This window comes from Tiliqua scincoides, chromosome 4 (assembly GCF_035046505.1).
Source record: "Tiliqua scincoides isolate rTilSci1 chromosome 4, rTilSci1.hap2, whole genome shotgun sequence".
Classification (NCBI taxonomy): Eukaryota; Metazoa; Chordata; class Lepidosauria; order Squamata; family Scincidae; genus Tiliqua; species Tiliqua scincoides.
The window spans coordinates 214,462,962-214,477,770 of record NC_089824.1 but is presented as its reverse complement, the minus strand read 5'-3'; the positions used below and the strand labels follow the sequence as shown (position 1 = coordinate 214,477,770).

Genomic DNA, 14,809 nt, shown 5'->3' with positions numbered 1-14,809 from the left:
AGTGAGGCTGCTTCGCTTCCCATAGGGCTCTATACACTCGCAGCTGAGGGGAGGGACCTCCTCCTCGGGTGATTTTGGGGGCTGCATTCATTGGATCAGGACCATTCTGAGTTGAAGACCTCTCAGCCCACCCTTTTCGACAGACTAAGGCAAAGGTGCCTACTCGCGAGTAAACGCAGCCACGTGGTTTTGCTTGCTTTCCATAGAGCTGAATAGGGACCTCCTTCTCGGGTGTTTTTGGGGGGCTGCATTTACTGGATCGGGACCATTCAGGTGTCGTTGGATTCCTCTCAGCCCGCCCTGATGCACTAAGGCATGTTTGCCTACTCGCGAGTAAACGCACGATACGGCTCACTTTCACTTTCCATAGGGCTCCATGCATTTTTTCCTTCTGGTTTTTTGGCCATACCTTTTGAGGGGAAGGAGCTCTCTCAACGGGGTTTTTTTGCATTGTGTTCTGCTGGACATTCCGCATCCAACAGTGTATGGCACGACGCGGTAGCTCCTAACAGCACAATTTTAGCGTGTCACCCCCCAGCGCACGTCACCCGGTGCGGCCTGCACCCCCCGCACCCCCCTAGCGACGCCACTGCTTCTAACTGAAATATCCTATGATTCTCCTTCAGGTCTCAGTGAGACATGATTACCCAGACTCCGACACCATGCCTTCCACTCACCCTAAAAGTGTCAGTCTTTCAGTGTCAACAAAAATTACTGGGGACCCCGGTCAGGGCGCTCAATGTCACTGGGCCTCCCATGATTCCTCCACCTACTTCTGGTGAACCGGTTGCTAGAACTGCCACCAGCATTGAGATTTCAGGGGTCAACCTGGTAAGGTGGGCCCTCTGATAGGTATAGGGCCCTTCTTGGCCAATCTCCAATACCACACTCTGCAGTCATTACCAGTACACTGTGGGATCCAGCCATGAGCAACTGGCAAGCACACCACATAGGCTCTAAGGTGGTAAACAAAGAGTAGTTTTGGAAGTGTTTTTCAAACAAGGCTTAAGTGCCTGGGGTCGTGTAAGGCACATGCAGAAGTTTATTTTTAAAAAAGAGCACGAAAAGCTGCTTCTAATGGAAAACCAGCATTGGCCTTGTAACTGTACCAGCCATTAAGCACTGTACCTGAGGGATGTTCCCACAGAATCCTATATTGCAAAACACGTTGATGTACAATGACTGGACATAAAAAAGATTTTAGCTCTCATGTTCTTTCAAATGTCAGCAGGATGGAACAATTCATCTCTTATTCAGAAAACACGGCACATGGGTCGCCATGTTGGCTTGTTCTACCAGTCTGAAGAAGCCGTCCTTCGTCATGTACAAGCCTTTACCACTGGGAGTTTTGTGGTTCATTTCACCGGTAGTTTATTTTACCCAGCCTTCTGCCTTCTAAAACCCATGTTTCCAAGGGCACAACAGGAGATCAAACCATTGAATCTTGCAGTCTGTTTCCAACAGCAGCCTACCAGATGCCCACAAGCAAGGTAGAAAGGTAACTGTTTGTCCCCAGCACTTGGATCTAGTGGTGTAGCTAGAGGGGGTGCAAAGCACTAAGTTTTGCAGGGAGCGTCACTGTGCTGTGCAAGTGGCCCCTCCCTCTCTCCTTAGGAGCCATTCTGGGTTGCTAGAGAATAACGGAGGCATATGTTTGGCTCCAAAGGGGAGGGGCCGCTTGCACGGCCCAGTGAGGCTCCCTGCAAAATTTAGTGCTTTGTACCCCCTCTAGTTATGCTACTGTCTAGAACTCAAAGTTACACTGCCTTTGTACATGGAAGCTCTAATTAGCTATCAGAAATATATACATTTGCACCCCACTATATTTCTTTCTAAGGGATGGCCCCTATTTTGTGCTCCCCCACCCCCGCAAAAACTGTCTGCTTCTATTTCTGCCTTTCGAGGATGCCTTATTAAAAATATAAAATGTGCAAGCTGCTGGGCGTCATTCTTCAGGGTTAAATACCCTTCCTAGAATCTCTCTCTAGAAGCAAAATCTCTGATTAGGGTGGTAGTGGATGCATCTTGCCTCTACCACACTTGCTTATAAATGTGTGCACATGGAACACAAAGGCATCACACAGTGCACAGCTTGCCATTTCACACACCACCATTACTGAAGTGTGCGTTGAATTGTGGGTAGAATTGTCAGACGGTCGTGTTCTTTTCTAATCTATCTTTAACCCAAAGAAGAAATCCTGGTTTGGCTTTTTAATCTGCAGACTACAGGCTTGTGGTGTGCAAGTGACAACAGCATACAGTAGCCCTAATGGAGCCTTCAGTCCTGCAAAATTGGGATGGAAGATACAGGCCTTATCCTTTTGTATGAGATTCAGGTGTAACAAGTGAATCTGTGAAAATTTGGAGGGTATCTCAGATTGGTAGCCAGACTCCATTTTCCAGGAATAAAAGCAGTCGACATCCAGGTAAAGGTGAAGGAAGCAAATGCAGCTGCCTTAGGCTAAAACTTTCCCCTGCTGGGCTAAATGAGGTGAACCCTATGAAATGAACATAGGCTTCCTGAGGCCAGAGCAGGTTGTTTTCCCACAGGTGTAGATTAGCAGGCATACAAGAGTAGGATCCAGCAAACACCGTATGGAACCCTTGCTTATTTTGCCTGGTTTCCATGGGCTTGAGAACCAATTTCTTAGTACAACCCAGAGAGACAAGCATGGATTTTCTGAACATTCTGAATCAAAGTTCTTGGCTCTCTCTAACAACATCCCAACAAGTCACAAAGACGATGTATAGCCTTGGGCACACAGTGCAAAATCAATTCTTAGAAGTAATTGCAGAAATCTGACCAATTCTCCCATTCATGCATGGAATATTCATTTAACTAACAGCAGGAACATCCATTGACCTATCACAACATCAACCATGTGACATCTATCTGGTCAGAGGAAAGAAGATGTAGAGATAAATTTACTGAAGTGATGTTCTTGCGGTCCATGGCAGAATCTTAGGGCCCAGTCCTAAGGGGCTGTAGTGCCAGGGCTGGAGCTCAGCGCCGGGTGTTGCAAACATGCCAAAAGGCATGTTCATGGCACCCAGGGAGGAGGGGCTGCAGCACTGAGAGGAGATGCTGTGGAAGTGCCTGGGGTACCTTGCATTGTCGGGCAGTGGTGCAAGTGTTCGGGGTGGGGAGAGGTGTTCAGGGGCAGGGTGCGGGATGGGCGAGGGCGGAGTGGGGGGAGTGACTGGCATGGGAGTGGGGTGGGATCCGCGGAGCCCTGCTCTGCCAGATTCTAGCCTCCGTGATGGCTTGCAAAACCCAACACAAAGTTCTCCGGTCTGAGCTGGCAAAACAGCCAGTGCAGACTCAAATAGCCCCATTGTGGGCCTGCACCCTTACTTGAGGGAAGGGGAAGAACGTCCCCGAGGACACCTCTGGCAGCCTCTGCAGGGCTGCAGGGTACATCAGTCGCCATTTTGGTGCCGCTGCATCTGGTGCCCCCCCCCCCCAGGGATAGGACTGGACCGCCTGACCACTTGCTTTTTTCTTAGTTACAAACCCAAGTGTTGATAAGAATATGTTGAACTGGTCAGACAAACCAGAGCAAAGCACTTAATGTCTTTGGAGCTGAACATGTAGTGAGCATGTATGTTTTCATCAGATCTTAATTAGATCTCTCCAAACTGGGAGACTGGGCAGCAAAATGGCAGATGTGTTTCAATATACGCATGCTTATTGGCTATTGGTGCTCCTCTTTTATTTAGTTGTTTATTTATTTTATTTATTTAAGAGTAACTGGCCCACCTCACCCCAGCAGTGCCTTTACTAGTGGCTGTCTGCTGGTGTTGCATCTTTTAAGATTGTGAGCCCTTTTGGGACAGGGAGCCATTAGTTGTTTGATTTTTTTCTGTAAACCACTTTGTGAACTTTTAGTTGAAAAGCAGTATATAAATACTGTGAAGAAGAAGAAGAAGAAGAAGAAGAAGAAGAAGAAGAAGAAGAAAAAGAAGAAGAAGAAGAAGAAGAAGAAGAAGAAGAAGAAAATGTAAAGTCATGCACAACATTGGGGCAAAAAATAAAAACTTCACATATAGGCTGATGGGTTCTGAGCTGTCTGTGACAGATCAGGAGAGAGATCTTGGGGTGGTGGCAGACAGGTCAATGAAAGTGTCGATCCAATGCATGGCGGCAGTAAAGAAGGCTAATTCTATGCTTGGGATCATTAGGAAAGGCTTTGAGAATAAGAGCTAATACTGCAATGTCATTGTACAAATAGCTGGTAAGGCCACACCTGGAGTATTGTGTCCAGTTCTGGTCGCCGCATCTTAAAAAGGACATAGTGGAAATGGAAAAGGTGCAAAAGAGAGCTACTAAGATGATTACTGGGCTGGGGCACCTTTCCTTATGAGGAAAGGCTACAGTGTTTGGGCCTCTTCAGCCTAGAAAAGAGGCGCCTGAGGGGGAACATGATTGAGACATACAAAATTATGCAGGGGATGGACAGAGTGGATAGAGAGACACTCTTTTCCCTCTCACATTATACCAGAACCAGGGGACATCCATGAAAGTTGAGTGTTGGGAGAGTTAGGACAGATAGAAGAAAATATTTCTTTACCCAGAGTGTAATTAGTCTGTGGAACTCTTTGCCACAGGAAGTAGTGATGGCATCTTGCCTGGATGCCTTTAAGAGGGGATTGGACAAATTTCTGGAGGAAAAGTTCATTACAGGTTATAGTAGGTATGTGCAAGCTCTTGGTTTGAGAGGCAGGCTGCCTCTTATTGCCAGATGTAGGGGAGGGCAACAGGACACAGGACTCAGTACTATTAGCATAAGAAGTATAATAATGAGTGCCCCAAGGGGTGTGTCCATTTCTTCTTGAGCAGAGGTTTTGGGGTGCAGCATCTTGCACGCTGGGAGCCCATTGTCCACCATGGGCATCTGGCCTCACAGGTAGCCTGGAGCTAAAAGATCTATAAGAGAAGCTGACCCAGGTGAGAGTTAGGTATTAATAGAGATAGCCAGCTAGCTTTATTATTTTATTGCTGATATGTTTCCTAGATGTTTATGCCTCTAGCATTTGCTGCCTTATGTAACCTTAGGTACTTAATAAACTAAAATCTCGTTTACTAAGTTGTTTCATTGTCTGTTGGGGTCAAAGATTCAGAATCCTGCCTAGTCGTTCAGCAAGCTACCAAGTGCTCATTGAGCTCTAGTGACTTGATGACTGAAGCTTTAATTGGAGAAAGAGCTCAGTGCCTGCAAGGGATAGAGTTAAGCCTAGAGGGTCTCAGTGTCCCTGGACTGAGGCACTGACACATACAGGGTGGTGGCAGTACTACTGGTCAGGGGGGCCTTGAGGGCTTTAGAGTACGAGAACCAAGAACTCTGAGCACTCCAAACCCCCCTAAGTTTACGACAGTAAGGCTTCAAAGATCAGTGGACCAGATCTCTGGCAGGTATCACTGACTTCCACCGAAGAATGGGAGAGGAAATAGAGCAGGAGAAAACCATAGCAGAGATTTTTTAAGATACCAAGGTACTCAATATCTCCGTAACTTACTGGGCAAATAATTCAAGGTTTTGAGCAACACCTTGGTACCACCATATGGCATTCTGTCATGAGGCAATTCACACCATACACCGAAGATGTTTTAAGTGTACCTCTATACAAGCAGGGTGTGACACTCACATGGGTCCTCCAGAATCTCATCAGGTAACTAGATTTGTCTTGATATAACGTACAAAATGGCTCATTATTTAGTGAAAGAGCCAAGATGGTTGCAATTGCAATGCCTCCACTGAAGATTGAAATGGAAGGATTCCATGCAACAATGGAAAGTTTCCATTCATCTTCTTTTAATGATTGGAATTATAGAAAGGAAAAAAAAAAAACCCTGATGCTTATGGTTTGGGCTTATTAAAATCCAATCTAAATTAACTTCATGTACAAGAAAAAAGCGCACTTGTTCACCTGTTAGGATCATGTTGTATGTTGGGAGTAAACTATATTAATTGATCATATTGTTGGTCCTTAACCTATTTTAACAGCAACCAAATCGTAGCTTCCTCATTGAGAAACTGCAATCAGGAGTGCAAGCCAAAATCAATGTTGAAACTTATTGAAAACTAGGCCTCTTGAAAACAGTGTTTCCCCATCCATTTTGTGTTAACAGCCCCCCTCTCCTCCTGACACATTGCAAAGGCTGCCCCCTAGAGACATCCCACTGCTGATTGATAGCGTGTCAAAATGTCCCTTTTAAAAAGCCTCCAAGGCCACTGTTGCCTGCTGCTTCCTTCAACTAAGTGCTGTCTGTCATGTCTGGCTAAGATTTGTAATGATACAGCCGTGGGTCATCTCACAACCCTTTTGCAAGCATTTGCCTCCACAATGCAGTCATGCGCAGAAAGGTCAGCTGGAGCATTAACTAGTTTTCTTGGAGAGGAACATTAACCAAACCTTTGGAAATCAGGTTTTCAATGGAGCTCTGCTGCTACATTAATATTTCCATTACCAAATTCGACAGCAAATTGAGACAAACATTCAGCTCAGATTGGAGGTGGATCTTGTTGGGTGTGTGAGGCTGAAAAGTTCTTGGAGGACAGGTCTTTCAACAGTGATTCACCATGACAGCTCAGAGTTCCCAGGTACTGCATCTCTGGATCACAGATGTTGAGGACAAACATGGTGCACGGTCACTGTGCATATATCACAGTGACGTGTGAAGAGGTCCAAAGCTGGGGAGGTACAGCGCACAGAGTTCCTGGGTGACGTCACACTGCAAGGCATTCTGGGGGCTACCTGGAAGCCCCAGCACCTCTGCAGTCATAACAGAGGCTCAGCTCTCACTGCTGCAGCTCTAGTCTCTCAGAAAGACTCAGTGATCACTCAGAAATTGGGTGAAGCATGTGTGCAATCACTTGGGAGGCTGAGCTGACAGGACAGGCTCTGTTTCCCCTGACTGCACATCCCTGATGTATCGCTCTATACATGCTTCAGCAGTGTTGGATGAAGGTGTTGCAATGTAAGACATAACAGTTTGTGGATGTTCCACAGGTCTTAAAAACAACAATTATGCACTATGGAATTAACAAGAGAAGCAGCTAGCGTGCCTGTATTGGCACGCTAGCAATGATTGCCAGGCTTGTCCCCCTATCAGCCGGCATCAGGGCTTTGCTGCCAGCTGATTGGCTGGCTGGCCTTAGGGGGCGGGACGACTGAGCCCGATCTAGCGCACAGGCGCTAGACCTGGCTCAGTTCCGTTCTGACAGGACAGGCTCTGTTTCCCCTGACTGCACATCCCTGATATAGCGCTCTATAAATGCTTCAGCAGTGTTGGATGAAGGTGTTGCAATGTAAGACATAATAGTTTGTGGATGTTCCACAGGTCTTAAAAACAACAATAATGCACTATGGAATTAACAAGAGTGTTTTTTGATAAAACCATCACAGAAATGTGGAAAAGAAATGTTAATTTAATCGGGCTGCTTCGTTTCCTGTTTATCTTAAACATATCACCAATGACTGTCACAGTAGACACCATTTTTTAATCCAAACTAAGAAAGTTGCATTCCTTTGATTCTGGATGATTTAAATGTAAATTGCCAACTATCTTTACTACTGAAGTGTGTGTGCGCGCGTGTGTGTGTGGGGGGAATGGAAGACATACTAGAATCCACAAAAGACATGCTAAATGTTGTACTTCTCACTTACTTTATGGTGCCAGTGACAGATGTAGACAAAAAATTATAAATTCCAATCAAGTGAAACTGAAGATTAATTGCAAAATCCTTCAAAGCATTTTGTATGTGGGTGGTAGGTGGTGGAGGGGCCTGAGATTGCCTGGATGGCTAAGGAAAGAAGGAAATAGAAAGAATACATAAAGATGCAAAGACTCTCACAAATTCATGTTACCTATAATTAGATTTTCTGAATTCTATCCAGTCAGAAGACTCAGCGCATACAACGGCAGTTTTTGTTGTTTTTAAGATGCAAGCACAGATACTATATGAAATGTGTATAATTACAAACAGTGGTTTGCCTACCCGTGTTTAATTTCTACAGAGCTAAATCAAGGCAGCGACAGGCTTCTGTGTACAGCAGGATAATTAACTACAAAATCAGAATACCGACAAGGTCAAGTATCGCACATACATAAATAAGGAAGTCTTCCTATACATTGTTGAGTGACTCAGAGCCCAATCTTATTCTTTTACCTCCCCACCATTGCAGTGACACCAAACTGGTCAACACTGCACCCATGGTGGGAGCGGGAGCAGGCCAGGAGGCTTCAGTAGGGAAATGGGATTGTAAAATTACCCCTGTGTAAGCCTCCTGACCCCAATGGGTCTCTTTGGACCTGCACTGGTAACTTTGTCAGTATAAGTCCGAGGAGAGAAATGGGGCAGGGGGGCTGCTGCCCGAAGGGATAAGATCCATCATGGGACACCAGAAGTGATGTCATGACCGGAAGTGAGGTCATCAAGCAGGAAAATTTTTAACAACCCTAGGCTGCAATCCTATCCACACTGAGTAAGTCCCATTTGAGTAAGTCCCATTTACTAGCACTGTTAAAAGCATATACAGAGTAGCCTGTTAAAATACAATTCTGTAACATTTCCCCCAATGCAGACACATGCAGTGTTAGCCTCCTGTCTGATATATTAAAAATAAAATATTGAAAAGAATGGGGGTCCATCTGAAATCGGCTTGCGACCCATATAGTGGGTCCCAACTCACAGTTTGAGAAACACTGATATATACTATTCAACATAGTACAGAGCTCCACGTATCCTCTGTCTAGTGTTTACAAAATGCAAAATACTTTTGTGAAGAAATCATACACTCTTGAAAATATGTTTCTGTTAGTCATTAAAAGCACAATTATGAGATTACAAGTTAGTGTGTATTAACAAAGAGCCATCTACATACACACAGCTGACTTCCCTTCAAAAGGAAAATTGCAGCTGACAATCTTTACTTTTTTGGTTTTATTGTTTTAAGCATCCTCTATTTGTCTTTTGTAAAAAGAATTCACCAATCAGCAGGATAGTGAGATTATTCTAGAATTAGCTAAAGAGTTTTATCTCCCGCCACTCTTCCTCTTATTATTAGTGGCATATGTATGTTTAATTTTAGCACTGTAAATCATATAATTAAAGTTCTGCCAGAAGTGATTATGTTTCGAACACAGCTCTGCATGGAAGAAGGAAGTTGGAAAGGGGAGATTTCATACTTCTAAATTTAAAAATAGCTCCAGACAGATCCAAAGAAAGGCATGGACAAAAATGATTTTTTTGCTGAAGTGAGGCTTGACTGTGGTTCTTCAATGCTGAAAGGAAAATTGGCTGCATTTGGGGAGTTCTCACCTTTAAATGACCACAGATTAATTTTGGTGTTAGTTTTAAAGCCTAATCCTATCCAACCTCCCCCACACTGATGTAAAGGTGTTAGTAAGGCTCCGCTGCATCCTATGGGAGAAGCTGCAATGCTGATGGGCTCCTTGAGGTACATTTGTCCCCTTGCCCCAAGGTAAGCCCCAGGTGCTGCAATGGGGCAGCTCAGACCTGTGCTTGCTAAATAACCAGTATGTTCATGTTGGCATATCTGGTATGGGAACAGATTATAGTGTGCACCGCTGTCTCTGATCCTGCCTCCTCCCGGGCCCAGTCTTTGGGCACAGGAAACCTAATAGGACCAGAGACTAGAATAAGGGAAGGGCCAGTTTATGTTACCCAACACAGCTGAAGCTTATGTCCAAGTTAATATGGATACATTCTGTTGAACATCTGGAAACTATGTTCATTGAATTGAGCCTTGGAAGGATGCTTATACTGAAGAACAAGAACGGTTGTTGTTGGCAACCTTCAGTCTCGAAAGACTATGGTATCACGCTCTGAATGGTGGTTCTGGAATGGTGTCTAGTGTGGCTGAAAAGGCCAATTCAGGAGTGACAATCCCTTCCACACTGGGAGCAAGTGCAGTCTGTCCCTGGTCTGTCTCCCTGGCTATGGGCCTTCCTTCTTTGCCTCTTTGCCTCAGACTGTTGGCCAAGTGTCTCTTCAAACTGGGAAAGGCCATGCTGCACAGCTTGCCTCCAAGTGGGCCGCTCAGAGGCCAGGGTTTCCCACTTGTTGAGGTCCACTCCTAAGGCCTTCAGATCCCTCTTGCAGATGTCCTTGTATCGCAGCTGTGGTCTACCTGTAGGACGCTTTCCTTGCACGAGTTCTCCATAGAGGAGATCCTTTGGGGTCCGGCCATTATCCATTCTCACGACATGACCGAGCCAACGCAGGTGTCCTGGAACGTGCTGGAATCCCTAGCATGTATGCACAAGAACGGTATGCTATACTGAAGAACCCATATGAAGAGGTGCAGGGGGAGTGAATTGCACCCAGGTCTAGGCTAAAAAATTGGGCCCAGGAACCAAAGGAGGGGCCGGAACATTTCCTGGGATCTGACATTTTCTGAGCTCACCAGGGCCCATGAGAGGGGGCTGCAGGGGTTACATCATACCTGAGCCTGGGGTCAAAAGGGGGGCCAGGAGCCAAAGGAGGAGACGTAGAAATTTCCTGGGATCTCGGAAAACAATTGTATCTATTGTGTGAAGCTTGGTTTTCACATTCTGTGTAAGCCTACATAGTTTTAAATATCACAATTTGTAGAAATTATGATCCAATGTAGAAAGGAAGGGGTCCAAAAGAGACATTGTACAGCTGATAAAATTCCTCTCAGAGGGCCTGCCAGAGAGCACAGAGAATTGGATTTTAACCGTCAGTCAGATCCTGCTAGAATGCACACAAATACCTTTTCTTTAATAACAGTAGCATGAAAATGCTGAGGGTTTTCTCTCCAGCATTGGCACCTGACCCCCCAGCATAAATGTACTGCTCTGGTTTTGCTGAAATGAAGAAATCATTTTCTGAAGACAGCCTGTTTGTGCAGTCTCAGGAAGATGGCCAGTGTAATGTATTCAGTTAGCTCCTAGAGATGAATTATTAAAATCTGTTTTGTTATGTGCATGCCAAAGTCCCTTCCTGGGCAATTCTGGAGGCTGCTAAATAATCACCTGCATGGGAGTGGCATTGCCATGTCTCCATTGACCTGGAAAGATGGATCGTTTTTGAAACAGAGGAAGCGTTGCACATGTCCTTACCCCATTTGCTGCCATTTAGTTGCACAAGAGACTATTGCCCAAATCTATTCCCAGGGCTGTCTCCCTGTTTAAGGCAGCCATGGTCTTGGAATGATCCTTGAAAAGGTAATTATCACTGAGCTTAGAGGTAATAAAAAGAAATAAGGGAAGAACAATGGAAAAGGAATACCCAGCAGTTCACAGGCACATTCCATAGACACTACCATATCCTTATATATATATATATATATATATATAAATCAGCATTCATATTTATTCACATTTATGGCCAGCTATCAAGCATCAGTTTTTTAGTTCCAAATTTACAGGTTCCAAGCTATCAAGTACAGATGGGGTCTGGAAATTCTGGAGTCACGTCCATTTGGAGACAGGCTATATTCCGGTGCTAGCATTCATACATCGACAATGCAATCCTATGCAAGTTTACTCAGAGGGTCTATTGAGTTCAATGGGACTTACTCCCAGGTAAGTGTGTATAAGAGTGCAGCCTAAAAGCCCAATCCTATGGACAGGTTGCGCGCACTAAAATTCATTTTCCACTGATGCAGCGTGCTTTACAGCTGTTGTAAACATCATGGATCACAGCTGGACAGCCTCAGTAGCCCCAGGAAAAACCTTGGCTCTGGTAAGTCAGCAACTGTTACCCTGCACATGCCTGATCTCATCTGATCTCAGAAGCTAAGCAGGGTCAGGCCTGGTTAGTACTTGGATGGGAGACTGCCTGGGAATACCGGGTGCTGTAGGCTTATACCATAGTTGTTCGAGACTGAAGGTTGCCAACCAAAAGGTAAGTCAGTGTGGTGGGCAGGTGGGGTGGTAGAACAGGGGTGTGTCAAGGCTGGGAAGAAGGCTGTACCAGTGGCAGCGGCACTGCTATATCCTATCCCCATTCCAAGCCTTACTCCTTCTTCCTGGGTCCACTTGGACTTGCTCCAGCAAAATAACTGGTGTAGATCTGAGTAGATCCATTGGGACAGATGAGACTTACTCCCAAGACTCCCCCCCCCTGCAGTTTGCAGCATGCGCTCCCATGGTGTGGTTGTATCAGTGTGCAGGGGGTTTAAATAGGATTGGTTGATAGTTGGCAACCTTCAGTCTCGAAAGACTATGGTATAAGCCTACAGCACCCGGTATTCCCAAGCGTTCTCCCATCCAGGTACTAACCAGGCCTGACCCTGCTTAGCTTCTAAGATCAGATGAGATCGGGCCTGTCATTTAATTAGTTATCAGGACTGAGGAACATTGCAGCTTAAGACTCTGGAGAGCTGCTGTCACACATTATTGGAACAGTTTGAGCACTGGCTACGTATGCCATAAAGTAGAAACTGCACTCTGCTTTGGGGCATTGACAGAAAGGGAGGATTCACCTTCTCTCATTCTTAAATCACTCTGGAACTGTAGGACAGCAAAATGCTGGATACTGTTAAAATTAATTAATCTGCATTTGCTTAGCTGGGATATTCACGCTTAGTGGATCAGTGTACTCCCTTAATGTTCTGGCTCTTGACCGCCAATCAAGAATGATCCCCCCACCTACAGAATGAAATAGGACAAAAAGGCAACAGATTGCATCAAATGAGGCTCTGTTAATCCATTTTTGCTTGAAGTCCTTTTGCACTGGGCAACCAGAACCCAAGCTGAATGCTTGCTTGATGGGGGTTTGCCTTCTTGGCACTGGCTGTGGATTTCCCCCCCCCCCACACACACACACAACGGCCTGAAGCCCTCTGATTTCACTGTTAGATTTCATGGGCACTGGAGGATGCCACTGAAATTGCATGAGACCAGCCATGCAATCTTGTCCAGATTTGTGAATTGTAATGCTAAGAAACACCGCAGGAAATCTTGAACAATGTGTAGCCCTGAACTGTGAATTGCAATGTTAATCATTTGATCATACCAATTTATTATGTAAATCTGAACTGTTTAACACACTCACCCTCCTGATGAGCAAGAGATTTGGACTCTGACCAGAAATCCATTACTGCACAGACAAAGTTAATCTTAAATACTGCTATGAAGGCAAGTTAATATCACACTTTCTCCCAAAGTAGTCATAATCCATGTTACATCAATTGTTTTGGCTGGCTACAGATATACCCCATTACAGAACATGGCACCGCTAAGAGATCTAGCTTTCACTGAACCCAGATTCCCGTTTTAATTACAGAAATGTTTTGACATGCCTTGACCTTATCAATGCTTCACAATCCATTTGGTCGGCCAGTCGACTTATCCATTTGCAGCCTGTGTAACCTTTACAAAAGGATGGTGATGGTCAGCCAATTAAAAGACAGATCCCTGTGAAGGTTGGAGTATAACCTCTACCACAGGATTTCACATTAATATTCTTTCTAGTACATCATTCCTAGGACGGAGACGATAATGTGAAAACTCACAACGGCATGAGATGTAATGCGCCCTCCCCCATAACACCTTTCCCAGATATTATGCAGTCCACCTCGACTTTTAAAGCTGCCCCTTCTTCAGGTTTAAGCAAGTGCAAGAAGTAGCTGAAATGGATTCTGCCCATTCTACCTAATAAGCTCTTCGGACTGCAAATGTCTCACTGAACACTCAGTCGGCCTCCCCTTACTGTTCTTTTAAGACCACAGAACAAATCTCTTCCAGGAGGCATGTCTCTGGCAGTCCAGCTCTATAGCTGGCTCAGGTTCATGTTGATCCGGGTCAGAGAATTGAAGCCAGGAAGATATTTACATGTGCCACTGCTACCGAAACCAGCCCCTTCCTGGTCCCAATCCACCCTACTCCCTGCCCTCTCCCCATTCCATTCCTCTCCTCCCAACCTCTGTCCAACCCCCTGTGCAAATTTATTAGTTCTGACAGGCACCCTCTGGCCACTAATGCATGGAGCCAACCTCTTGCTGCTTGTGGTGGCAGCCAGGCTATGGGGATTGGCAAACCGTGTTTAAATCTCAAATGAAAATCCATGGGGGAAAATGTTAAATTTAGGCTGGATGCTGCCCTTTAGATCGCTGGTTTCCACACTGCAGTCTTATGAACGCTGTGATCCTCCAGAAACCTGTCGAGTTCCTTGACGAGAAGATAAGTAAGGACATATAAACTCTCCAAAGGCAACTTGTCCATCGTGACACACATTGCACATTGCAATGCAACAGCGCATTCAAATGTGCTGTTGCAAGACAATGGAACCAGAGAGCTCACTCTAGAACAGGGGTGCTCAATAGGTGGATCGCGATCTACCGGTAGATCACGAGGCAAAATGAGTAGATCGCGGAGCCCTGTCTCTCCAAACTGTTAATATGTCAGTTTCGTCTAGTGACTAGACGAAACTGACATATTTAGCTGACACTAAACTGACACTGAAACTGACACTTTAGCTGCTCTTCAGGCATGCAGCAACAAAACTGAGGAAACTGACTAGACTCCAGCAGGGGCTCCATACATTAAAGGGGGTGTCTGTCAGACGCTTCCTTCCCCCCTGGTAGATCTCCGGGCCTTGCTGGGTTTCAAAGTAGCTCTCGAGCCAAAAAAGTGTGAGCACCCCTGCTCTAGAACCTGTGCAAGAATCATGGACAGTGTACAGGGGTTTCATGGCTAATGCATAGGCATGCCTCTAAAGACAAACAGATCTAATTAGTACTGACCAGATCACTATATTTTATTACTCATATGTTCTATACTGCATTCACCCTGCTACTTAGGCAGAGACACCTT

The 14,809-nt window shown here is 45.3% G+C and overlaps 1 protein-coding gene and 1 pseudogene across 1 annotated transcript in view; one reads left to right on the top strand and one right to left on the bottom strand.

Annotated features, from left to right (window-relative positions):
• CDH4 (cadherin 4) overlaps nt 1–14,809 on the bottom strand; it is a 423,769-nt gene that overhangs the window by 395,063 nt on the left and 13,897 nt on the right. The gene's annotated exons all lie outside the window — the stretch shown is intronic.
• LOC136649951 (5S ribosomal RNA) lies at nt 11,740–11,856 on the top strand (annotated as a pseudogene).